A 23,362-nucleotide genomic window follows, 5' to 3' on the forward strand; every position below is an offset into this window, starting at 1 on the left:
GTAATTTTACTCTGGTCAGTTTAAAAAATACCAATGATTTGGTGAGGCTGCTGCTGCGTTGGCAGTGATGCACAACCAGAGTCAACAATAACAACACTCAACACATTAATCAATTATTCTGTGGCCTGAAGAGGAAAAGTACATCGAGGACAACGTTCCTTCTTCACCACAAGCAGATTAATAAATAAACAGGAGACGAAACTACAATTGTGTGATCCGTAATCAGCGTATTCAGACGCATTATCCATTGACCCACTGGCCCACGCTCATGAGCTGTTGTTAGACATGTCTATACAGTAACTGTAGCTGTGTTATTACTGGGTTGCAGGTCTTCCTCTGTATTGCTGCTGCTGTATTCACAGATTGTTGGAGGTCAAACAGTGTTAAGATAATAAAATGGTTTCCACAGGGTTCCATCCTCGGCCCCCTTTTGTTCTCTCTTTATGTCAATGACTTGGGCACTGACCTGGATCATTGCAGGGTAAATCTTTTTGCAGATGACACGATGCTGATTACTGCTGGCCGCTCTCCGGATGACGTGATTGCTAAGCTCCAGGGTGATTTCAACAAACTGCAACATCAGCTAGTTGCTCTTAAACTAGTCCTTAATACCTCCAAAACCAAGGTGCTTCTCACCGGGACGAAAGCAGGAAGTTATTTTTCCCCAATTACATTCCTTAAATAATTGTCAAATAGAGCAAGTCAAGATCTATAAGTATCTTGGGGTCATCCTGGATTCACAACTGAATTTTGAAGCTCACATTGATTATATTGGTAAAAAGACAAAGATATAAATAGCTTTTCTGTATCGTCAAAAGCACTGCTTCCCCCCAATGTTCCGTTTTGAATTGATCAAAGGTACCATACTGCCTCTACTTGATTACTGTGACATCGTGTATAAATCAGTCCGAAGTACTGTAGTGAAGAAGCTTGATTCCCTCTATCACTCGGCCTTAAGATTTACATTGCGCTGCCCATATAGGACTCACCACTGTGATCTCTACATTGGGTCAAACTTAACATATCTTAATGTTCAACGGCTTGTGCACCAGATCTTATTTATTCACGATGTACTTACAAAAAAATCCGCCGACTACCTGCTGGATCTCCTCTCTGTTTCAAAGAACAAATTTAACCTCAGGTCTTCGCTTATTTACCAGCTTCACATTCCCTATTGCCGTACAAAAACTGGAGGAAGGGCCTTTGCTATTGATGCCCCCAGAGTCTGGATTGCTATTGCCAATAAACTGCAACTTGAATCGCTACCAATGAGATGTTCTCTCAAAACTCCTCTAGAGGAGTTGTACACCAATACTGTAGTTGCCACTGCTATTCATTGGCGTAAAATAAAATAAAATGCTTCGCTCCGAATGACGCTGCAAAGTATTATCTGTATTTTGATTTAGCGTGCTGATCTTAAAGGTGCATTGAAAAATTTGATATTCCGACTGATGCTTCTGTTGTTGTGGAATAACTAATGCAGCCAACTATGGCTCCAGGATTTGGTGTTACATGTTATTTAAGTAGTTTATTGTAAAAAAATCGGTCACAGTCCCTATGATCACTGTTACATTGCAATTAGGGCTTCATTTTTTGGTGATTTCGAAAAGTTTTTTGGTTTAGACATGTTTGTTTTGTTGTAGTACGGAGTTAGACTGAGTTTTCTTGTGGTTGTTGTTGTTGTTGTTTGACTTGCATCCCACTGGGATTTTTTACACACAGCGTTGGTGTACGGTGCTTTTTCAGGAATATTTTTTCTGTTTTTTTCATGGATTTTCTGTTAGCACAGTTACATAGTTACTTTAATGTTTTCTTGTTCGTATTTTTGTTTGTTGTTGTTGTTGCACCCGATTCAAGAGCCGAATGGCTCACAGGGCTATACCAAAGAAATAAACTGAAACTGAAAAAAAATAGTGAAGTGATAAAACACAGAACAGGTCACCTTCGATAGCTCAGTTGGTAGAGCGGAGGACTGTAGTTGGTTGAGGTTGAAATCCTTAGGTCGCTGGTTTGACTCCGGCTCGAAGGAAGTTGGTTATTTTTAATATCTTTTCTTCCAAATAATGAAATACATCCATTTGTTCTAACAATAAATGCTCAACAAGCATGACCTGCACATTTGGAAAATTTATTTTTGGCCGAACGTTGGCTTAAAATGCACTAAGGAAAAGAGGGCATTGGTAGGATTTGTCAGATTTTCTTCTACAGATGCATTGATTTTTATTTGGTGGATTTGGTGGAGCGACACGTGGACCCAGTCTGTCACGCGTGTTCTGTGAGGAAGGCATTCTGATAGTTCCACCGGTGTTCGTGTTGCACTACATCCCTGCAGGCTGTGCCTCTGGGCAGTCAGAGTCTTCATCGCCGGCCACCCCCAACTCGGCACCTACACGGTCACGACTACTGCCATAGGCGATGTGAGAGGTGCCAGCAGACAGCTTGGGGCCAGTGGCGCAATGGATAACGCGTCTGACTACGGATCAGAAGGTTGTAGGTTCGACTCCTGCCTGGCTCGTGGTAAAATATATTTTTAATACAAGTGCGAATATTTGTTTAAACCACGCAACGTCTGTTGAATGGTTATTTCATGGAATTTTACTCTGGTCAGTTTAAATAATACTAATTATTTGGTGACGCTGCTGCTGCGTTGGCAGTGGTGGACAACCAGAGTCAACAACAACAACAACACTCAACACATTCATCAATTATACGGTGGCCTGAAGAGGAAAAATTACATCGCGGGCAACGTTCAGGACAACGTTCCTTCTTCACCACAAGCAGATTTATAATTAAAACAGGAGTCGATCCTACAATCTTGTGATCCGTAATGAGCGTAGCTAGATGCGTTATCCATTGCCCAACGCAAATTAGTTCTTGTTAAACATGTCTTTCCAGGAACTGGAGTTGTGTAATTCCTGAGTTGCATGTCTACCTCTGCATTGCTGCTGCTGTACGTATTAATAGTGAAGTGATAAAACACAGAACAGGTCACCTTCGATAGCTCAGTTGGTAGAGTGGAGGACTGTAGTTAGGTTGAAATCCTTAGGTCGCTGGTCCGACTCCGGCTCGAAGGAAGTTGGTTATTTTTAATATCTTTTTTTCCAAATAATGAAATACATCCATTTGTTCTAACAATAAATGCTCAACAAGCATGACCTGCACATTTGGAAAATTTATTTTGGGCCAAACGTTGGCTTAAAATGCACTAGGGAAAAGAGGGCATTGGTAGGATTTGTCAGATTTTCTTCTACAGATGCATTGATTTTGATTTGGTGGATTTGGTGGAGCGACACGTGGACCCGGTCTGTCACGCGTGTTCTGTGAGGAAGACATTCTTATAGTTCCACCGGTGTTCGTGCTGCACTACATCCCTGCAGGCTGTGCCCCTGGGCAGTCAGAGTCTTCATCGCCGGCCACCCCCAACTCGGCACCTACACGGTCACGACTACTGCCATAGGCGATGTGAGAGGTGGCAGGAGACAGCATGGGGCCAGTGGCGCAATGGATAACGCGTCTGACTACGGATCAGAAGATTGTAGGTTCGACTCCTGCCTGGCTCGTGGTGAAATTTATCTTTTAATGCAAGTGCTTATATTTGTTTAAACCACGCAACGTCTGTTGAATGGTTATTTCATGGAATTTTACTCTGGTCAGTTTAAATAATACTAATTATTTGGTGACGCTGCTGCTGCGTTGGCAGTGATGCACAACCAGAGTCAACAACAACAACAACACCACTCAACACATTCATCAATTATTCTGTGGCCTGAAGAGGAAAAATACATCGAAGGCAACGTTCAGGACAACGTTCCTTCTTCACCACAAGCAGATTGATAAATAAACAGGAGACGAAACTACAATTGTGTGATCCGTAATTAGCATATTCAGACGCATTATCCATTGACCCACTGGCCCACGCTCATGAGCTGTTGTTAGACATGTCTATACAGTAACTGTAGCCGTGTAATTACTGGGTTGCAGGTCTTCCTCTGTATTGCTGCTGCTGTATTCACTGATGGTTGGAGGTCAAACAGTGTTAAGATAACAAAATGGTTTCCACAGGGTTCCATCCTCGGCCCCCTTTTGTTCTCTCTTTATGTCAATGACTTGGGCACTGACCTGGATCATTGCAGGGTAAATCTTTTTGCAGATGACACGAAACTGATTACTGCTGGCCGCTCTCCGGATGACGTGATTGCTAAGCTCCAGGGTGATTTCAACAAACTACAACATCAGCTAGTTGCTCTTAAACTAGTCCTAAATACCTCCAAAACCAAGGTGCTATGCTTCTCACCGGGACTAAAGCAGGAAGTTATTTTTCCACAATTACATTCCTTAATAATGATCAAATAGAGCAAGTCAAGATCTATAAGTATCTCGGGGTCATCCTGGATTCACAACTGAATTTTGGAAGATAACATTGATTATATTGGTAAAAAAACTAAAATATAAATGGGTTTTCTGTATCGACAAAAGCACTGCTTCCCCCCTATGTTCCGTTTGGAATTGATAAAAGGTACCATACTGCCTCTACTTTATTACTGTGACATCGTGTATAAATCAGTCCGAAGTACTGTATTGAAGAAGCTTGATTCCATCTATCACTCGGCCTTAAGATTTACATTGAACTGCCCATATAGGACTCACCACTGTGATCTCTACATTGGGTCAAACTTAACATATCTTAATGTTCAACGGCTTGTGCACCAGATCTTATTTATTCACGATGTACTTACAAAAAAATCCGCTGACTACCTGCTGGATCTCCTCTCTGTTTCAATGAACAAATTTAACCTCAGGTCTTCGCTCATTTACCAGCTTCACATTCCCTATTGCCGTACAAAAACTGGAGGAAGGGCCTTTGCTATTGATGCCCCCAGGGTCTAGAATGCTATTGCCAATAAACTGCAACTTGAATCGCTACCAATGAGATGTTCTCTCAAAACTGCTCTAGAGGAGTTGTACACCAATACTGTAGTTGCCACTGCTATTCATTGGCGTAAAATAAAACGCTTCGCTCCGAATGACGCTGCAAAGTATTATCTGTATTTTGATTTAGCGTGCTGATCTTAAAGGTGCATTGAAAAATTTGATATTCCGACTGATGCTTCTGTTATTGTGGAATAACTCATGCAGCCAGCTATGGCTCTAGGATTTGGTGTTACATGTTATTTATGTAGTTTATTGTAAAAAAAAATCGGTCACAGTCCCTATGATCACTGTTACATTGCAATTAGGGCTTCATTTTTTGGTGATTTCTAAAAGTTTTTTTGGTTTAGACATGTTTGTTTTGTTGTAGTACGGAGTTAGACTGATGGCCTTAATCTAAGTTTTCTTGTGGTTGTTGTTGTTTGACTTGCATCCCACTGGGATTTTTTGCACACAGCGTTGGTGTACGGTGCTTTTTCAGGAATATTTTGCTGTTTTTTTCATGGATTTTCTGTTAGCACAGTCACATAGTTACTTTAATGTTTTCTTGTTCGTATTTTTGTTTGTTGTTGTGGTTGCACCCGATTCAAGAGCCGAATGGCTCACAGGGCTATACCAAAGAAATAAACTGAAACTGAAAAAAATAGTGAAGTGATAAAACACTGCACAGGTCACCTTCGATAGCTCAGTTGGTAGAGCGGAGGACTGTAGTTGGTTGATGGTTGAAATCCTTAGGTCGCTGGTTCGACTCCGGCTCGAAGGAAGTCGGTTATTTTTAACATCTTTTTTTCCAAATAATGAAATACATCCATTTGTTCTAACAATAAATGCTCAACAAGCATGACCTGCACATTTGGAAAATTTATTTTGGGCCGAACGTTGGCTTAAAATGCACTAAGGAAAAGAGGACATTGGTAGGATTTGTCAGATTTTCTTCTACAGATGCATTGATTTGGTGGATTTGGTGGAGCGACACGTGGACCCAGATCTGTCACGCGTGTTCTGTGAGGAAGACATTCTGATAGTTCCACCGGTGTTCGTGCTGCACTACATCCCTCCAGGCTGTGCCTCTGGGCAGTCAGAGTCTTCATCGCCAGCCACCCCCAACTAGGCACCTACACGGTCACGACTTCTGCCATAGGCGATGTGAGAGGTGGCAGCAGACAGCACGGGGCCAGTGGCGCAATGGATAACGTGTCTGACTACGGATCAGAAGATTGTAGGTTCGACTCCTGCATGGCTCGTGGTGAAATATATTTTTAATACAAGTGCGTATATTTGTTTAAACCACGAAACATTGCTGGTACAATAATCCGACATCTGTTGAATGGTTCTATGATGTAATTTTACTCTGGTCAGTTTAAAAAATACCAATGATTCGGTGAGGCTGCTGCTGCGTTGGCAGTGATGCACAACCAGAGTCAACAATAACAACACTCAACACATTATTCTGTGGCCTGAAGAGGAAAAATACATCGAAGGCAACGTTCCGGACAACGTTCCTTCTTCACCACAAGCAGATTGATAAACAAACAGGAGACGAAACTACAATTGTGTGATCCGTCATCAGCGTATTCAGACGCATTATCCATTGACCCACTGGCCCACTCTCATGAGATTTTGTTAGACATGTCTATACAGTAACTGTAGCTGTGTAATTACTGGGTTGCAGATCTTCCTCTGTATTGCTGCTGCTGTATTCACAGATGGTTGGAGGTCAAACAGTGTTAAGATAACAAAATGGTTTCCACAGGGTTCCATCCTCGGCCCCCTTTTGTTCTCTCTTTATGTCAATGACTTGGGCACTGACCTGGATCATTCCAGGGTAAATCTTTTTGCAGATGACACGATACTGATTACTGCTGGCTGCTCTCCGGATGACGTGATTGCTAAGCTTCAGGGTGATTTCAACAAACTACAACATCAGCTAGTTGCTCTTAAACTAGTCCTAAATACCTCCAAAACCAAGGTGCTATGCTTCTCACCGGGACTAAAGCAGGAAGTTATTTTTCCCCAATTTCATTCCTTAATAATTATCAAATAGAGCAAGTCAAGATCTATAAGTATCTCGGGGTCATCCTGGATTCACAACTGCATTTTGGAAGATAACATTGATTATATTGGTAAAAAAACTAAAATATAAATGGGTTTTCTGCATCGACAAAAGCACTGCTTCCCCCCTATGTTCCGTTTGGAATTGATAAAAGGTACCATACTGCCTCTACTTGATTACTGTGACATCGTGTATAAATCAGTCCGAAGTAATGTACTGAAAAAGCTTAATTCCCTCTATCACTCGGCATTAAGATTTACATTGAACTGCCCATATAGGACTCACCACTGTGATCTCTACATTGGGTCAAACTTAACATATCTTAATGTTCAACGGCTTGTGCACCAGATCTTATTTGTTCACGATGTACTTACAAAAAAAATCCGCTGATTACCTGCTGGATCTCCTCTCTGTTTCAAAGAACAAATTTAACCTCAGGTCTTCGCTTATTTACCAGCTTCACATTCCCTATTGCCGTACAAAAACTGGAGGAAGGGCCTTTGCTATTGATGCCCCTCAGAGTCTGGAATGCTATTGCCAATAAACTGCAACTTGAATCGCTACCAATGAGATGTTCTCTCAAAACTGCTCTAGAGGAGTTGTACACCAATACTGTAGTTGCCACTGCTATTCATTGGCGTAAAATAAAATAAAATGCTTCGCTCCGAATGACGCTGCAAAGTATTATCTGTATTTTGATTTAGCGTGCTGATCTTAAAGGTGCATTGAAAAATGTGATATTCCGACTGATGCTTCTGTTGTTGTGGAGGAACTCATACAGCCAGCTATGGTTCTAGGATTTGGTGTTACATTTTATTTATGTAGTTTATTGTAAAAAAATCGGTCACAGTCCTTATGATCACTGTTACATTGCAATTAGGGCTTCATTTTTTGGTGATTTCGAAAAGTTTTTTGGTTTAGACATGTTTGTTTTGTTGTAGTACGGAGTTAGACTGATGGCCTTAATCTAAGTTTTCTTGTGGTTGTTGTTGTTTGACTTGCATCCCACTGGGATTTTTTGCACACAGCGTTGGTGTACGGTGCTTTTTCAGGAATATTTTGCTGTTTTTTTCATGGATTTTCTGTTAGCACAGTCACATAGTTACTTTAATGTTTTCTTGTTCGTATTTTTGTTTGTTGTTGTGGTTGCACCCGATTCAAGAGCCGAATGGCTCACAGGGCTATACCAAAGAAATAAACTGAAACTGAAAAAAATAGTGAAGTGATAAAACACTGCACAGGTCACCTTCGATAGCTCAGTTGGTAGAGTGGAGGACTGTAGTTGGTTGATGGTTGAAATCCTTAGGGCGCTGGTTCGACTCCGGCTCGAAGGAAGTCGGTTATTTTTAACATCTTTTTTTCCAAATAATGAAATACATCCATTTGTTCTAACAATAAATGCTCAACAAGCATGACCTGCACATTTGGAAAATTTATTTTGGGCCGAACGTTGGCTTAAAATGCACTAAGGAAAAGAGGACATTGGTAGGATTTGTCAGATTTTCTTCTACAGATGCATTGATTTGGTGGATTTGGTGGAGCGACACGTGGACCCAGATCTGTCACGCGTGTTCTGTGAGGAAGACATTCTGATAGTTCCACCGGTGTTCGTGCTGCACTACATCCCTCCAGGCTGTGCCTCTGGGCAGTCAGAGTCTTCATCGCCAGCCACCCCCAACTAGGCACCTACACGGTCACGACTTCTGCCATAGGCGATGTGAGAGGTGGCAGCAGACAGCACGGGGCCAGTGGCGCAATGGATAACGCGTCTGACTACGGATCAGAAGATTGTAGGTTCGACTCCTGCCTGGCTCGTGGTGAAATATATTTTTAATACAAGTGCGTATATTTGTTTAAACCACGAAACATTGCTGGTACAATAATCCGACATCTGTTGAATGGTTCTATGATGTAATTTTACTCTGGTCAGTTTAAAAAATACCAATGATTCGGTGAGGCTGTTGCTGCGTTGGCAGTGATGCACAACCAGAGTCAACAATAACAACACTCAACACATTATTCTGTGGCCTGAAGAGGAAAAATACATCGAAGGCAACGTTCCGGACAACGTTCCTTCTTCACCACAAGCAGATTGATAAACAAACAGGAGACGAAACTACAATTGTGTGATCCGTAATCAGCATATTCAGACGCATTATCCATTGACCCACTGGCCCACTCTCATGAGATTTTGTTAGACATGTCTATACAGTAACTGTAGCTGTGTAATTACTGGGTTGCAGATCTTCCTCTGTATTGCTGCTGCTGTATTCACAGATGGTTGGAGGTCAAACAGTGTTAAGATAACAAAATGGTTTCCACAGGGTTCCATCCTCGGCCACCTTTTGTTCTCTCTTTATGTCAATGACTTGGGCACTGAACTGGATCATTCCAGGGTAAATCTTTTTGCAGATGACACGATACTGATTACTGCTGGCCGCTCTCCGGATGACGTGATTGCTAAGCTCCAGGGTGATTTCAACAAACTACAACATCAGCTAGTTGCTCTTAAACTAGTCCTAAATACCTCCAAAACCAAGGTGCTATGCTTCTCACCGGGACTAAAGCAGGAAGTTATTTTTCCCCAATTTCATTCCTTAATAATTATCAAATAGAGCAAGTCAAGATCTATAAGTATCTCGGGGTCATCCTGGATTCACAACTGCATTTTGGAAGATAACATTGATTATATTGGTAAAAAAAACTAAAATATAAATGGGTTTTCTGCATCGACAAAAGCACTGCTTCCCCCCTATGTTCCGTTTGGAATTGATAAAGGTACCATACTGCCTCTACTTGATTACTGTGACATCGTGTATAAATCAGTCCGAAGTAATGTACTGAAGAAGCTTAATTCTCTCTATCACTCGGCGTTAAGATTTACATTGAACTGCCCATATAGGACTCACCACTGTGATCTCTACATTGGGTCAAACTTAACATATCTTAATGTTCAACGGCTTGTGCACCAGATCTTATTTATTCACGATGTACTTACAAAAAAATCCGCTGACTACCTGCTGGATCTCCTCTCTGTTTCAAAGAACAAATTTAACCTCAGGTCTTCGCTTATTTACCAGCTTCACATTCCCTATTGCCGTACAAAAACTGGAGGAAGGGCCTTTGCTATTGATGCCCCCAGAGTCTGGAATGCTATTGCCAATAAACTGCAACTTGAATCGCTACCAATGAGATGTTCTCTCAAAACTGCACTAGAGGAGTTGTACACCAATACTGTAGTTGCCACTGCTATTCATTGGCGTAAAATAAAATGCTTCGCTCCGAATGACGCTGCAAAGTATTATCTGTATTTTGATTTAGCGTGCTGATCTTAAAGGTGTATTGAAAAATTTGATATTCCGACTGATGCTTCTGTTGTTTTGGAGTAACTCATGCAGCCAGCTATGGCTCTAGGATTTGGTGTTACATGTTATTTATGTAGTTTATTGTAAAAAAAATCGGTCACAGTCCCTATGATCACTGTTACATTGCAATTAGGGCTTCATTTTTTGGTGATTTCGAAAAGTTTTTTGGTTTAGACATGTTTGTTTTGTTGTAGTACGGAGTTAGACTGATGGCCTTAATCTAAGTTATCTTGTGTTTGTTGTTGTTTGACTTGCATCCCACTAGGATTTTTTGCACACAGCGTTGGTGTACGGTGCTTTTTCAGGAATATTTTGCTGTTTTTTTTTCATGGATTTTCTGTTAGCACAGTCACATAGTTACTTTAATATGTTTTCTTGTTCGTATTTTTGTTTGTTGTTGTGGTTGCACCCGATTCAAGAGCCGAATGGCTCACAGGGCTATACCAAAGAAATAAACTGAAACTGAAAAAAAATAGTGAAGTGATAAACCACAGAACAGGTCACCTTCGATAGCTCAGTTGGTAGAGCGGAGGACTGTAGTTGGTTGAGGTTGAAATCCTTAGGTCGCTGGTTCGACTCCGGCTCGAAGGAAGCTGGTAATTTTTAATATTTTTTTCTCAATCATGAAATACATCCATTTGTTCTAACAATAAATGCTCAACAAGCATGACCTGCACATTTGGAAAATTTATTTTAGGCCGAACGTTGGCTTAAAATGCATTAAGGAAAAGAGGACATTGGTAGGATTTGTCAGATTTTCTTCTACAGATGCATTGATTTTGATTTGGTGGATTTGGTGGTGCGACACGTGGACCCAGTCTGTCACGCGTGTTCTGTGAGGAAGACATTCTGATAGTTCCACCGGTGTTCGTGTTGCACTACATCCCTGCAGGCTGTGCCCCTGGGCAGTCAGAGCCTTCATCGCCGGCCACCCCCAACTCGGCACCTACACGGTCACGACTACTGCCATAGGCGATGTGAGAGGTGGCAGCAGACAGCTTGGGGCCAGTGGCGCAATGGATAACGCGTCTGACTACGGATCAGAAGATTGTAGGTTCGACTCCTGCCTGGCTCGTGGTGAAATATATTTTTTAATAAAAGTGCGATAATTTTTGTCAACCACGCAACATTGTTGGTACAATGATCCGACATCTGTTGAATGGTTCTTTCATGTAATTTTACTCTGGTCAGTTTAAATAATACCAATTATTCGGTGAGGCTGCTGCTGCGTTGGCAGTGATGCACAACCAGAGTCAACAACAACACTCAACACATTCATCAATTATTTTATGGTCTGAAGAGGAAAGATACATCGAAGGCAACGTTCAGGACAACGTTCCTTCTGCACCACAAGCAGATTGATAATTAAAACAGGAAACGAACCTACAATCTTGTGATCCCTAATCAGCGTAGTCAGATGCGTTATCCATTGCCCCACGCTCATGAGCTGTTGTCAGACATGTGTATACAGGAACTGTCGCTGTGTAATTACTGGGTTGCAGGTCTTCCTCTGCGTTGCTGCTGCTGTACGTACTAATAGTGAAGTGATGAAACACTGCATAGGCCACATTCGATAGCTCAGTTGGTAGAGCGGAGTACTGGTCGCTGGTTCGACTCCGGCTCGAAGGAGTTGATTATTTTAATATATCATTAGACCTCCTTTGCCAATAATGATGTAGATGCTCACCCGAGCCCTCATTACTTTGATAGTGCATTGTCTTCGATCTGTGTGATGCCGTTTTGCGTCGTCTCGTCGAGCACCAATTGGGTGGAGGCTCAAAAGAAAGCCGTCCCTTGGTGTGGACCAAACAGTTTCAAGGACAATGCATATATTATCATAGTATGTTTTTTGTTTGCATTTTGACTGCAGGTATTGTGGTTAATGCTGACATGAATCCTTGTGTTATGGTGTAAATGACAACACGGAGGGCAGACGTTGTCGGGGCTGACGCGAATAGTTTATTAAGGGCTGTCGCCTATTCTAGATTTGAAGCTTTCGTGACTGCAAGGATCCATACTCTTTGGTTCTATTCGGTAAAGTCACGTAGGTAAAAAATAAAACAACAAGAATCACGACGTTTCGGCCACAACACAAGCGGCCTTCATCAGGTGAAGGGACCAGACTGTCTCGAAGACTGCGCTGGAGTGAAACAGAGCAAAGCTTAGACCACGGCCTTTAAGCTGTGTGAGAGGGATTAAGTTGCCTTGACAAAGGAATTAGCATAAACAATTTGCATTTTAATAGGCGGATTTAGCATGATGAAAGGTAGGGAGGGGGTCGACCTGTGCAGGCTGGCGAGGGGGCACGGCAGCGTCCACATGCTGGCGGTGTGAAAAGGGGATTTTAAGCTGCGAAAGTTTGGGGTACCACTACTTGAAAATATACTGTACCATTGAAAAATTAGTTTGATGTTTAGTTCGATTTAGAACATCTTTCCAATGGTTGCTTAATTTGAAACCATCTTCTCGGTTGAAATTGTGTCTGTTTTTGTAGATCTGAATTGCCTCGTGAACAAATCTCTGATAGAAACCCGTGGGTTTGCAAAGAACCTTGGTATCGGAGAAAATTATATCGTGATCACCCACAGCGTTGTAACAGTGATCAGCTACGGCAGAAGAATTCATTCTGTCGTGTTTCAAATCTGATTTGTGCTCGCGAATTCGGTCAGAGACATGTCGTTTCGTCTCCCCGATATAGCAATTACCGCAGGTACAACTCAATTTGTAAACCCCGGGGTACTGTAAGTCAGGAATGACATCCTTCACGGATGGGATCAGATCACGAATTTTGTGTACTGTATTGAACTGGACCTGGATCTTGTGTTTGTTTAGAATTTTGGAAATCTTTTTAGTAACGCATCCTATATATGGTAGTGTGATGGTTTTGACCGGAGTATCAAGTGGTTGTTTCTGTATGGAGGGAGAAACAGCTTGGCGGATGGTACGGTCAGAGTATCCATTCCTTTTGAGGGCCAGGTGTACATGTTTTAATTCACTGGTCAGGTGGTGTTGGTCCGAACTGCAATGAGCCCTGTGGTATAAAGTTTTGATGAGAGAATTCTTTTGGGCTGGGTGGTGGTGAGAATCAGGTTTCAAGTAGGAATCTGTGTGGGTGGGTTTCCTGTAGACAGAATGCCCCAACGAGCCATCAGGTCCCCTCTCAAACAGAACATCCAAGAATGGTAGCCTGCCATCCTTCTCCACTTCCATGGTGAATTTGATGGCGGGATATCTGGAATTGATGTGGTGTAGTAAAAGGTTCAGAGCTGGGAGGCCATGTGGCCAAATAACGAAGGTGTCAGCCACATATCTCTTCGACAGGGAAGGTCTGAGGGTGGAAGTCTGGATGGCGTCCGATTCAAAGTTCTCCATGAAAACATTGGCTATCACTGGTAACAAGGGGGAACCCATGGGAGTACCCTCATTTTGCTTGTAGAAGGAACCATCCCAAGTAAAGTAGGTGTTGGTGAGGCAGTGCCTGACCAGAGTAGGTACCTCGGGGTTTAGTCCATGTTGTACCAAATTTTCAATTATATCAATGGTATCAGGTACCGGGACCTTGTTGAACAAGGAGACCACATCGAAGCTGACAAGGATATCGTCAGGGGACAGAACAACGTCCTTGACCATAGAAACCAATTGGGCCGAGTTAAGTACTGCTGAGGAGGTCTTGCCAGTGAAAGGTAGCAAGGTATCCGACATAAAACGTGCCAGCTTGTAGGTAGGGGAGTTGACCGTGGATACGATGGGTCGTAGTGGGGTGCCTTCCTTATGAATCTTTGGAAGACCATAGAATCTAGGTGGTCTTGCAGCTGTCGCCTTGCTTTTGGGGAAGGGCTAACACAGGACTTGGTGGTTAAACTAAATCTCCCCAGGGGAAAGGTACTGGGAACCCCTACGCCCCCCCCCCCCCCCCCCAGGCTAACGGGCTCTACCCACAGCGCTGACCAACTCGGCCAGCCGGGTCAAGTAGCACCCCTACCCTCGGTCCACACTTCCCTACCGCTCACAACCCCGGCTCCTCGCGAAGACACCGAACACGTCACGGTTCCTCCCTCAAATACCCCGAGGGGACATGACGTCACTCCTCCAGAGGCGAGTGTGACATTCCGTCACCCCTCTACTCCTCAACACTTGTAAAAAAAGGTTTAAGTTTTGTTGCCAAAAAAGGAGAAAACCCCTATTATTATATTTTAATATATTTTTACAAATCATGCTGTACATAAAATTGTTCAAACAATTAAGGCTCAACGAGCATGACCTGCAAATTAGGAACATTTATTTTGGGACAAACGTTGTCTTCACATGCACCAGGAAGAAGAGGGCATTGGTAGGATTTGTCAGATGTTCTTCGACAGATGCATTGATTATGATTTGGTGGACTTGGTGGAACAACACGTTGACCCAGTCTGTCACACGTGTTCTGTGAGGAAGGGATTTTTATCGTTCCACCGGAATTCGTGCTGCACTACATCCCTGCAGGCTGTGCCTCTGGGCAGTCAGAGTCTTCATCACCGGCCACCCCCAACTCGGCACCTACACGGTCACGACTACTGCCATAGGCGATGTGAGAGGTGGCAGCAGACAGCTTGGGGCCAGTGGCGCAATGGATAACGCGTCTGACTACGGATCAGAAGATTGTAGGTTCGACTCCTGCCTGGCTCGTGGTGAAATGTATTTTTAATACAAGTGCGTATCTTTGTTTACACCACGCAACGTCTGTTGAATGGTTATTTCATGGAATTTTACTCTGGTCAGTTTAAATAATACCAATGATTCGGTGAGCCTGCTGCTGAGTTGGCAGTGATGCACAACCAGAGTCAACAACAACAACACCACTCAACACATTCATCAATTATTCTGTGGCCTGAAGAGGAAAAATATATCAAAGGCAACGTTCAGGACAATGGTCCTTCTTCACCACAAGCAGATTGATAAATTAAACAGGAGACGAAACTACAATTTTGTGATCTCTAATCAGCGTAGTCAGACGCGTTATCCATTGCCCCACTGCCCCACGCTCATGAGCTGTTGTCAGACATGTGTATACAGTAACTGGAGTTGTGTAATTACTGGGTTGCATGTCTTCCTCTGCATTGCTGCTGCTGTACGTACTAATAGTGAAGTGATGAAACATTGCATAGGGCACCTTCGATAGCTCAGTTGGTAGAGCGGAGGACTGTAGTTGTTTGTGATTGAAATCCTTAGGTCGCTGGTTTCACTCCGGCTCGAAGGAGTTGATTGTTTTAAGATATCATTAGACCTCATTTGCCAGTAATGATGTAGATGCTCACCCCGAGCTCTCATTACTTTGAGAGTGCATTGTCTTTGAGCTGTGTGACGCCTTTTGGCGTCATCTGGTTGAGCACCAATTGGGTCGAGGCTCAAAAGAAAGCCGTCCCTTGGTGTGGACCAATCAGTTTCAAGAACAATGCATATATTATCATAGTAGTTTTTTGTTTGCATTTTGACTGTAGGTATTGTGGTTAATGCAGACATGAATCCTTCTAAAAAAGGTTTCAGTTTTGTTGCCAGAAAAAAGGGGAAAACCCCTATTATTATATTTTAATGTATTTTTACAAATCATGCAATACATATAATTGTTCAAACAATAAAGGCTCTACGAGCATGACCTGCAAATTAGGAACATTTATTTTGGGCCAAACGTTGTCTTCACATGCACCAAGAAGAAGAGGGCATTGGTAGGATTTGTCAGATGTTCTTCGACAGATGCATTGATTTTGATTTGGTGGATTTGGTGGAGCGACACGTGGACCCCGTCTGTCACGTGTTCAGTGAGGGAGACATTCTGATAGTTCCACCGGTGTTCGTGTTGCACTACATCCCTGCAGGCTGTGCCTCTGGGCAGTCAGAGTCTTCATCGCCGGCCACCTCCAACTCGGCACCTACACGGTCACGACTTCTGCCATAGGCGATGTGAGAGGTGCCAAGAGAAAGCATGGGGCCAGTGGCGCAATGGATAACGCGTCTGACTACGGATCAGAAGATTGTAGGTTCGACTCCTGCCTGGCTCGTGGTGAAATTTTTTTTTAATACAAGTGCGATCATTTTTTCAACCACGCAACATTGTTGGTACAATGATGCGACATCTGTTGAATGGTTCTTTCATGTAATTTTATTCTGGTCAGTTTAAATAATACCAATTATTTGGTGACGCTGCTGCTGCTTTGGCAGTGGTGGACAACTAGAATCAACAACAACAACACTCAACGCATTCATAAATTAGTCGGTGGCCTGAATAGGAAAAATATATCAAAGGTGACGTTCAGGACAATGGTCCTTCTTCACCACAAGCAGATTGATAAATTAAACAGGAGACGAAACTACAATTTTGTGATCTGTAATCAGCGTAGTCAGACGCGTTATCCATTGCCCCACTGCCCCACGCTCATGAGCTGTTGTCAGACATGTGTATACAGTAACTGTCGCTGTGTAATTACTTGGTTGCAGGTCTTCCTCTGCATTGCTGCTGCTGTACGTACTAATAGTGAAGTGATGAAACACCGCATAGGTCACCTTCGATAGCTCAGTTGGTAGAGCGGAGGACTGTAGTTGTTTGTGATTGAAATCCTTAGGTCGCTGGTTCGACTCCGGCTCGAAGGAGGTTGCTTTTTTTATATATTTTTACAAATCGTGAAATACATATAATTGTTCTAACAATAAACGCTCAACGAGCATGATCTGCAGATTAGGAACATTTATGTTGGGCCAAACGTTGGCTTAAAATGCACCAACAAGACGAGGGCATTGATAGGATGCCGATGTTCATGTTGCACTACATCCCTGTAGGCTGTGCCTCTGGTCAGTCAGAGTCTTCATCGCCGACCACCTCCAACTAGGCACCTACACGGTCACGACTACTGCCATAGGCGATGTGAGAGGTGCCCAGCATGGGGCCAGTGGCGCAATGGATAACGCGTCTGACTACGGATCAGAAGATTGTAGGTTCGACTCCTGCCTGGCTCGTGGTGAAATAATTTTTTATACAAGTGCGTATGTTTGTTTAAACCACGCAACGTTGTTGGTACAGTAATCCGACATCTGTTGAATGGTTCTATAATGTAATTTTACTCTGGTCAGTTTAAATAATACCAATGATTCGGTGAGCCTGCTGCTGAGTTGGCAGTGATGCACAACCAGAGTCAACAACAACAACACCACTCAACACATTCATCAATTATTCTGTGGCCTGAAGAGGAAAAATATATCAAAGGCAACGTTCAGGACAATGGTCCTTCTTCACCACAAGCAGATTGATAAATTAAACAGGAGACGAAACTACAATTTTGTGATCTCTAATCAGCGTAGTCAGACGCGTTATCCATTGCCCCACTGCCCCACGCTCATGAGCTGTTGTCAGACATGTGTATACAGTAACTGTCGCTGTGTAATTACTGGGTTGCATGTCTTCCTCTGCATTGCTGCTGCTGTACGTACTAATAGTGAAGTGATGAAACATTGCATAGGGCACCTGCGATAGCTCAGTTGGTAGAGCGGAGGACTGTAGTTGTTTGTGATTGAAATCCGTAGGTCGCTGGTTTGACTCCGGCTCGAAGGAGTTGATTATTTTAATATATCATTAGATCTCATTTGCCAGTAATGATGTAGATGCTCACCCTGAGCCCTCATTACTTTGAGAGTGCATTGTCTTTGAGCTGTGTGACGCCTTTTTGCGTCATCTGGTTGAGCACCAATTGGGTCGAGGCTCAAAAGAAAGCCGTCCCTTGGTGTGGACCAATCAGTTTCAAGGACAATGCATATATTCATAGTAGTTTTTTTGTTTGCATTTTGACTGTAGGTATTGTGGTTAATGCAGACATGAATCCTTCTAAAAAAGGTTTCAGTTTTGTTGCCAGAAAAAAGGGGAAAGCCCCTATTATTATATTTTAATATATTTTTACAAATCATGCAATACATATAATTGTTCAAACAATAAAGGCTCTACGAGCATGACCTGCAAATTAGGAACATTTATGTTGGGCCAAACGTTGTCTTCACATGCACCAAGAAGAAGAGGGCATTGGTAGGATTTGTCAGATGTTCTTCGACAGATGCAATGATTTTGATTTGGTGGATTTGGTGGAGCGACACGTGGACCCCGTCTGTCACACGTGTTCTGTGAGGAAGACATTCTGATAGTTCCACCGGTGTTCGTGTTGCACTTCATCCCTGCAGGATGTGCCCCTGGGCAGTCAGAGTCTTCATCGCCGGCCACCCCCAACTCGGCACCTACACGGTCACGACTACTGCCATAGGCGATGTGAGAGGTGGCAGCAAACAGCTTGGGGCCAGTGGCGCAATGGATAACGCGTCTGACTACGGATCAGAAGATTGTAGGTTCGACTCCTGCCTGGCTCGTGGTGAATTTTTTTTAATACAAGTGCGATCATTTTTGTCAACCACGCAACATTGTTGGTACAATGATGCGACATCTGTTGAATGGTTCTTTCATGTAATTTTATTCTGGTCAGTTTAAATAATACCAATTATTTGGTGACGCTGCTGCTGCGTTGCCAGTGGTGGACAACTAGAATCAACAACAACAACACTCAACGCATTCATCAATTATTCGGTGGCCTGAATAGGAAAAATATATCAAAGGCAACGTTTAGGACAATGGTCCTTCTTCTCCACAAGCAGATTGATAAATTAAACAGGAGACGAAACTACAATTTTGTGATCTGTAATCAGCGTAGTCAGACGCGTTATCCATTGCCCCACTGCCCCACGCTCATGAGCTGTTGTCAGACATGTGTATACAGTAACTGTCGCTGTGAAATTACTGGGTTGCAGGTCTTCCTCCGCATTGGTGCTGCTGTACGTACTAATAGTGAAGTGATGAAACACCGCATAGGTCACCTTCGATAGCTCAGTTGGTAGAGCGGAGGACTGTAGTTGTTTGTGATTGAAATCCTTAGGTCGCTGGTTCGACTCCGGCTCGAAGGAGTTGATTATTTTAATATATCATTAGACCTCATTTGCTAGTAATGATGTGGATGCTCACCCCGAGCCCTCATTACTTTGAGAGTGCATTGTCTTTGAGCTGTTTGACGCCTTTTTGCGTCATCTGGTCGAGCACCAATTGGGTCGAGGCTCAAAAGAAAGCCGTCCCTTGGTGTGGACCAATCAGTTTCAAGGACAATGCATATATTATCATAGTATTTTTTTGTTTGCATTTTGACTGTAGGTATTGTGGTTAATGCAGACATGAATCCTTCTAAAAAAGGTTTCAGTTTTGTTGCCAGAAAAAAGGGGAAAACCCCTATTATTATATTTTAATATGTTTTTACAAATCATGCAATACATACAATTGTTCAAACAATAAAGGCTCAACGAGCATGACCTGCAAATTAGGAACATTTATTTTGGGCCAAACGTTGGCTTCACATGCACCAAGAAGAAGAGGGCATTGGTAGGATTTGTCAGATGTTCTTCGACAGATGCATTGATTTTGATTTGGTGGATTTGGTGGAGCGACACGTGGACCCAGTCTGTCACACGTGTTCTGTGAGGAAGACATTCTGATAGTTCCACCGGTGTTCGTGCTGCACTACATCCCTGCAGGCTGTGCCCCTGGGCAGTCAGAGTCTTCATCGCCGGCCACCCCCAACTAGGCACCTACACGGTCACGACCACTGCCATAGGCGATGTGAGAGGTACCAGGCAACTGCATGGGGCCAATGGCGCAATGGATAACGCATCTGACTACGGATCAGAAGATTGTAGGTTCGACTCGTGTCGGGCTCGTGGTGAAATAATTTTTTAATACAAGTGCGATCATTTTTGTCAACCACGCAACATTGTTGGTACAATGATGCGACATCTGTTGAATGGTTCTTTCATGTAATTTTATTCTGGTCAGTTTAAATAATACCAATTATTTGGTGACGCTGCTGCTGCGTTGGCAGTGGTGGACAACTAGAATCAACAACAACAACACTCAACGCATTCATCAATTATTCGGTGGACTGAATAGGAAAAATATATCAAAGGCAACGTTCAGGACAATGGTCCTTCTTCACCACAAGCAGATTGATAAATTAAACAGGAGACGAAACTACAATTTTATGATCTGTAATCAGCGTAGTCAGACGCGTTATCCATTGCCCCACTGCCCCACGCTCATGAGCTGTTGTCAGACATGTGTATACAGGAACTGTCGCTGTGTAATTACTGGGTTGCATGTCTTCCTCTGCATTGCTGCTGCTGTACGTACTAATAGTGAAGTGATGAAACACCGCATAGGTCACCTTCGATAGCTCAGTTGGTAGCGCGGAGGACTGTAGTTGTTTGTGATTGAAATCCTTAGGTCGCTGGTTCGACTTCGGCTCGAAGGAGGTTGCTTGCTTTTAATATATTTTTACAAATCATAAAATACATATAATTGTTCTAACAATAAACGCTCAACGAGCATGATCTGCACATTAGGAATATTTATGTTGGGCCAAACGTTGGCTTAACATGCACCAAGAAGAAGAGGGCATTGATAGGATGTCAGGTGTTCTTCTACAGATGCATTGATTTTGATTTGGTGGAGCGACACGTGGACCCAGTCTGTCACACGTGTTCTGTGAGGAAGACATTCTGATAGTTCCACCGGTGTTCGTGCTGCACCACATCCCTGCAGGCTGTGCCTCTGGCCAGTCTGAGTCTTCATCGCCGACCACCCCCAACTAGGCACCAACACGGTCACGACTACTGCCATAGGCGATGTGAGAGGTGGCAGGAGACAGCTTTGGGCCAGTGGCGCAATGGATAACGCGTCTGCCTACGGATCAGAAGATTGTAGGTTCGACTCCTGCCTGGCTCGTGGTGAAATATATTTTTTTTTATACAAGTGCGTATGTTTGTTTAAACCACGCAACGTTGTTGGTACAATAATCCGACATCTGTTGAATGGTTCTATGATGTAATTTTACTCTGGTCAGTTTAAATATTACCAATGATTCGGTGAGGCTGCTGCTGAGTTGGCAGTGATGCACAACCAGAGTCAACAACAACAACACCACTCAACACATTCATCTTCTTTGGTTCTTTCGGTAAAGTCACGTAAAATGAGAATAAAATAATAAAATAAGACGATAACATTCTCACGACGTTTCGGCCACAACACAAGTAGCCTTCAACAGGTGAAAGAACAGAACTGTCGGTACGACAGTGCTCCAATGAGCGTTGTTAAGATTCCTAGCGTCTTTTTAAGCTCGGTGAGAGGCGTGAAACCTCTTGACAAAGGAGTTTACATATCAAAGTAGGAGAATTTAGCATTGAAATAGCTGAGGGATTAGCTTGTGACAGAAATAGCTATGTTAAAGTCAGAGTTTACCTATCAACAGAGACATTTAGTATATGGACGCTAAAGGCCTCCAACTATCCAATTTTCATACAGTAAACCGATGTGAAAAGAACTAAGTCTATATTACATAATATAATAAATGTACTTTATATATTCTTCAATAAGCTGGGCTATTAATCACAAAGCAACTGGGTATACACTACACTATATAATGCGTGTCTTTTTAAGCTCGGTGAGAGGCGTGAAACCTCTTGACAAAGGAGTTTACATATCAAAGTAGGAGAATTTAGCATTGAAATAGCTGAAGGATTAGCTTGTGACAGAAATAGCTATGTTAAAGTCAGAGTTTACCTATCAACAGAGACATTTAGTATATGGACGCTAAAGGCCTCCAACTATCCAATTTTCATACAGTAAACCGATGTGAAAAGAACTAAGTCTATATTACATAATATAATAAATGTACTTTATATATTCTTCAATAAGCTGGGCTATTAATCACAAAGCAACTGGGTATACACTACACTATATAATGCGTGTCTTTTTAAGCTCGGTGAGAGGCGTGAAACCTCTTGACAAAGGAGTTTAAGTATCAAAGTAGGAGAATTTAGCATTGAAATAGCTGAGGGATTAGCTTGTGACAGAAATAGCTATGTTAAAGTCAAAGTTTTCCTGTCAACCGAGTCATTTAGTATATGGACGCTAAAGGTCTCCAACTACCCAACTATCATACAGTAAACCGATGTGAAAAAAAAAACTGGGTCTGTATTGCATCAATATAATAAATGTACTTAATATATTCTTCAATAAGCTGAGCTTTTAATCACAAAGCAACTAGGTAAGGTAATGCCAGCGAAAGAGATGCGGTCTGACGGTCACCGCAAAATACAATTAATTAAGAACCGAAATGGTTTAAAACATCTTTCCAATGGTTACTAAGCCGGAATCCATCTTCTCAGTTGAAATTGTCTCTGTGCTTGTATATGTGGATGGCCTCATGAACGAATCTCTCATGGTAGCTGGTTGGCTTGCAAAGAACCTCCGTCTTGGAGAAGTCAATGTAATGTTAGCCCACTGAATTATAACAGTGATCTGCAGCGGCAGAGGAGTTCGTCCTACCGTGTTTCAAGTCTGCTTTATGTTCGCAGATGCGGTCCGAGATATGTCGTTTGGTTTCTCCAATGTAGTTGCTACCACAGAGGCACTTTAGTTTGTAAACGCCCGGGTACTGTATGTCTGGAACAGCATCTTTTACAGTTCTGTTCTTTCACCTGATGAAGGCTACTTGTGTTGTGGCCGAAACGTCGTGAGAATTTTATTGTCTTATTTTATTATTTTGTTCTCATTCTACGTGGCTTTACCGAAAGAACCAAAGAAGATGAATCCTTGCAGTCACGAAAGCTTTAAATCTAAACTCCACACATTCGTCAATTATTCTGTGGCCTGAAGAGGAAAAATACATCGAAGGCAACGTTCAGGACAACGTTCCATCTTCACCACAAACAGATTGATAATTAAAACAGGAAACGAACCTACAATCTTGTGATCCCTAATCAGCGTAGTCAGACGCGTTATCCACTGCCCCACGCTCATGAGCTGTTGTCAGACACGTGTATACAGTAACTGTCGCTGTGTAATTACTGGGTTGCAGGTCTTCCTCTGCATTGCTGCTGCTGTACGTACTAATAGTGAAGTGATGAG

At 42.8% G+C, this 23,362-nt stretch overlaps 18 non-coding genes across 18 annotated transcripts; all 18 read left to right on the plus strand.

Moving 5' to 3' along the window:
- The first annotated feature begins 1,941 nt into the window (after nt 1-1,941).
- Nucleotides 1,942-2,029, plus strand: TRNAY-GUA (transfer RNA tyrosine (anticodon GUA)). The gene is given in 2 exon segments: nt 1,942-1,978; nt 1,994-2,029. It is a non-coding gene; the product is annotated as a tRNA-Tyr (tRNA).
- Nucleotides 2,030-2,442: 413 nt separating this feature from the next.
- TRNAR-ACG (transfer RNA arginine (anticodon ACG)) lies at nt 2,443-2,515 on the plus strand. Its single transcript has one exon. It is a non-coding gene; the product is annotated as a tRNA-Arg (tRNA).
- Nucleotides 2,516-2,991: 476 nt separating this feature from the next.
- TRNAY-GUA (transfer RNA tyrosine (anticodon GUA)) lies at nt 2,992-3,074 on the plus strand. The gene is given in 2 exon segments: nt 2,992-3,028; nt 3,039-3,074. It is a non-coding gene; the product is annotated as a tRNA-Tyr (tRNA).
- Nucleotides 3,075-3,487: 413 nt separating this feature from the next.
- Nucleotides 3,488-3,560, plus strand: TRNAR-ACG (transfer RNA arginine (anticodon ACG)). Its single transcript has one exon. It is a non-coding gene; the product is annotated as a tRNA-Arg (tRNA).
- Nucleotides 3,561-5,603: 2,043 nt separating this feature from the next.
- TRNAY-GUA (transfer RNA tyrosine (anticodon GUA)) lies at nt 5,604-5,692 on the plus strand. Its single transcript is given in 2 exon segments — nt 5,604-5,640; nt 5,657-5,692. It is a non-coding gene; the product is annotated as a tRNA-Tyr (tRNA).
- A 2,535-nt stretch (nt 5,693-8,227) lies between these two features.
- TRNAY-GUA (transfer RNA tyrosine (anticodon GUA)) lies at nt 8,228-8,316 on the plus strand. The gene is given in 2 exon segments: nt 8,228-8,264; nt 8,281-8,316. It is a non-coding gene; the product is annotated as a tRNA-Tyr (tRNA).
- A 408-nt stretch (nt 8,317-8,724) lies between these two features.
- Nucleotides 8,725-8,797, plus strand: TRNAR-ACG (transfer RNA arginine (anticodon ACG)). Its single transcript has one exon. It is a non-coding gene; the product is annotated as a tRNA-Arg (tRNA).
- Nucleotides 8,798-10,850: 2,053 nt separating this feature from the next.
- TRNAY-GUA (transfer RNA tyrosine (anticodon GUA)) lies at nt 10,851-10,938 on the plus strand. Its single transcript is given in 2 exon segments — nt 10,851-10,887; nt 10,903-10,938. It is a non-coding gene; the product is annotated as a tRNA-Tyr (tRNA).
- Nucleotides 10,939-11,349: 411 nt separating this feature from the next.
- On the plus strand, nt 11,350-11,422 carry TRNAR-ACG (transfer RNA arginine (anticodon ACG)). The gene has a single exon. It is a non-coding gene; the product is annotated as a tRNA-Arg (tRNA).
- A 3,517-nt stretch (nt 11,423-14,939) lies between these two features.
- On the plus strand, nt 14,940-15,012 carry TRNAR-ACG (transfer RNA arginine (anticodon ACG)). Its single transcript has one exon. It is a non-coding gene; the product is annotated as a tRNA-Arg (tRNA).
- Nucleotides 15,013-15,495: 483 nt separating this feature from the next.
- TRNAY-GUA (transfer RNA tyrosine (anticodon GUA)) lies at nt 15,496-15,583 on the plus strand. Its single transcript is given in 2 exon segments — nt 15,496-15,532; nt 15,548-15,583. It is a non-coding gene; the product is annotated as a tRNA-Tyr (tRNA).
- Nucleotides 15,584-16,309: 726 nt separating this feature from the next.
- Nucleotides 16,310-16,382, plus strand: TRNAR-ACG (transfer RNA arginine (anticodon ACG)). Its single transcript has one exon. It is a non-coding gene; the product is annotated as a tRNA-Arg (tRNA).
- Nucleotides 16,383-16,883: 501 nt separating this feature from the next.
- On the plus strand, nt 16,884-16,971 carry TRNAY-GUA (transfer RNA tyrosine (anticodon GUA)). The gene is given in 2 exon segments: nt 16,884-16,920; nt 16,936-16,971. It is a non-coding gene; the product is annotated as a tRNA-Tyr (tRNA).
- A 290-nt stretch (nt 16,972-17,261) lies between these two features.
- TRNAR-ACG (transfer RNA arginine (anticodon ACG)) lies at nt 17,262-17,334 on the plus strand. Its single transcript has one exon. It is a non-coding gene; the product is annotated as a tRNA-Arg (tRNA).
- A 1,319-nt stretch (nt 17,335-18,653) lies between these two features.
- TRNAR-ACG (transfer RNA arginine (anticodon ACG)) lies at nt 18,654-18,726 on the plus strand. Its single transcript has one exon. It is a non-coding gene; the product is annotated as a tRNA-Arg (tRNA).
- A 500-nt stretch (nt 18,727-19,226) lies between these two features.
- TRNAY-GUA (transfer RNA tyrosine (anticodon GUA)) lies at nt 19,227-19,314 on the plus strand. Its single transcript is given in 2 exon segments — nt 19,227-19,263; nt 19,279-19,314. It is a non-coding gene; the product is annotated as a tRNA-Tyr (tRNA).
- Nucleotides 19,315-20,617: 1,303 nt separating this feature from the next.
- Nucleotides 20,618-20,705, plus strand: TRNAY-GUA (transfer RNA tyrosine (anticodon GUA)). Its single transcript is given in 2 exon segments — nt 20,618-20,654; nt 20,670-20,705. It is a non-coding gene; the product is annotated as a tRNA-Tyr (tRNA).
- A 400-nt stretch (nt 20,706-21,105) lies between these two features.
- Nucleotides 21,106-21,178, plus strand: TRNAR-ACG (transfer RNA arginine (anticodon ACG)). The gene has a single exon. It is a non-coding gene; the product is annotated as a tRNA-Arg (tRNA).
- The last annotated feature ends 2,184 nt before the right edge of the window (nt 21,179-23,362 follow it).

Source organism: Petromyzon marinus, chromosome 52, assembly GCF_048934315.1.
Source record: "Petromyzon marinus isolate PM22_M1 ecotype Great Lakes invasive population chromosome 52, UKy_Petmar_22M1.pri1.0, whole genome shotgun sequence".
Lineage (NCBI taxonomy): Eukaryota > Metazoa > Chordata > Hyperoartia > Petromyzontiformes > Petromyzontidae > Petromyzon > Petromyzon marinus.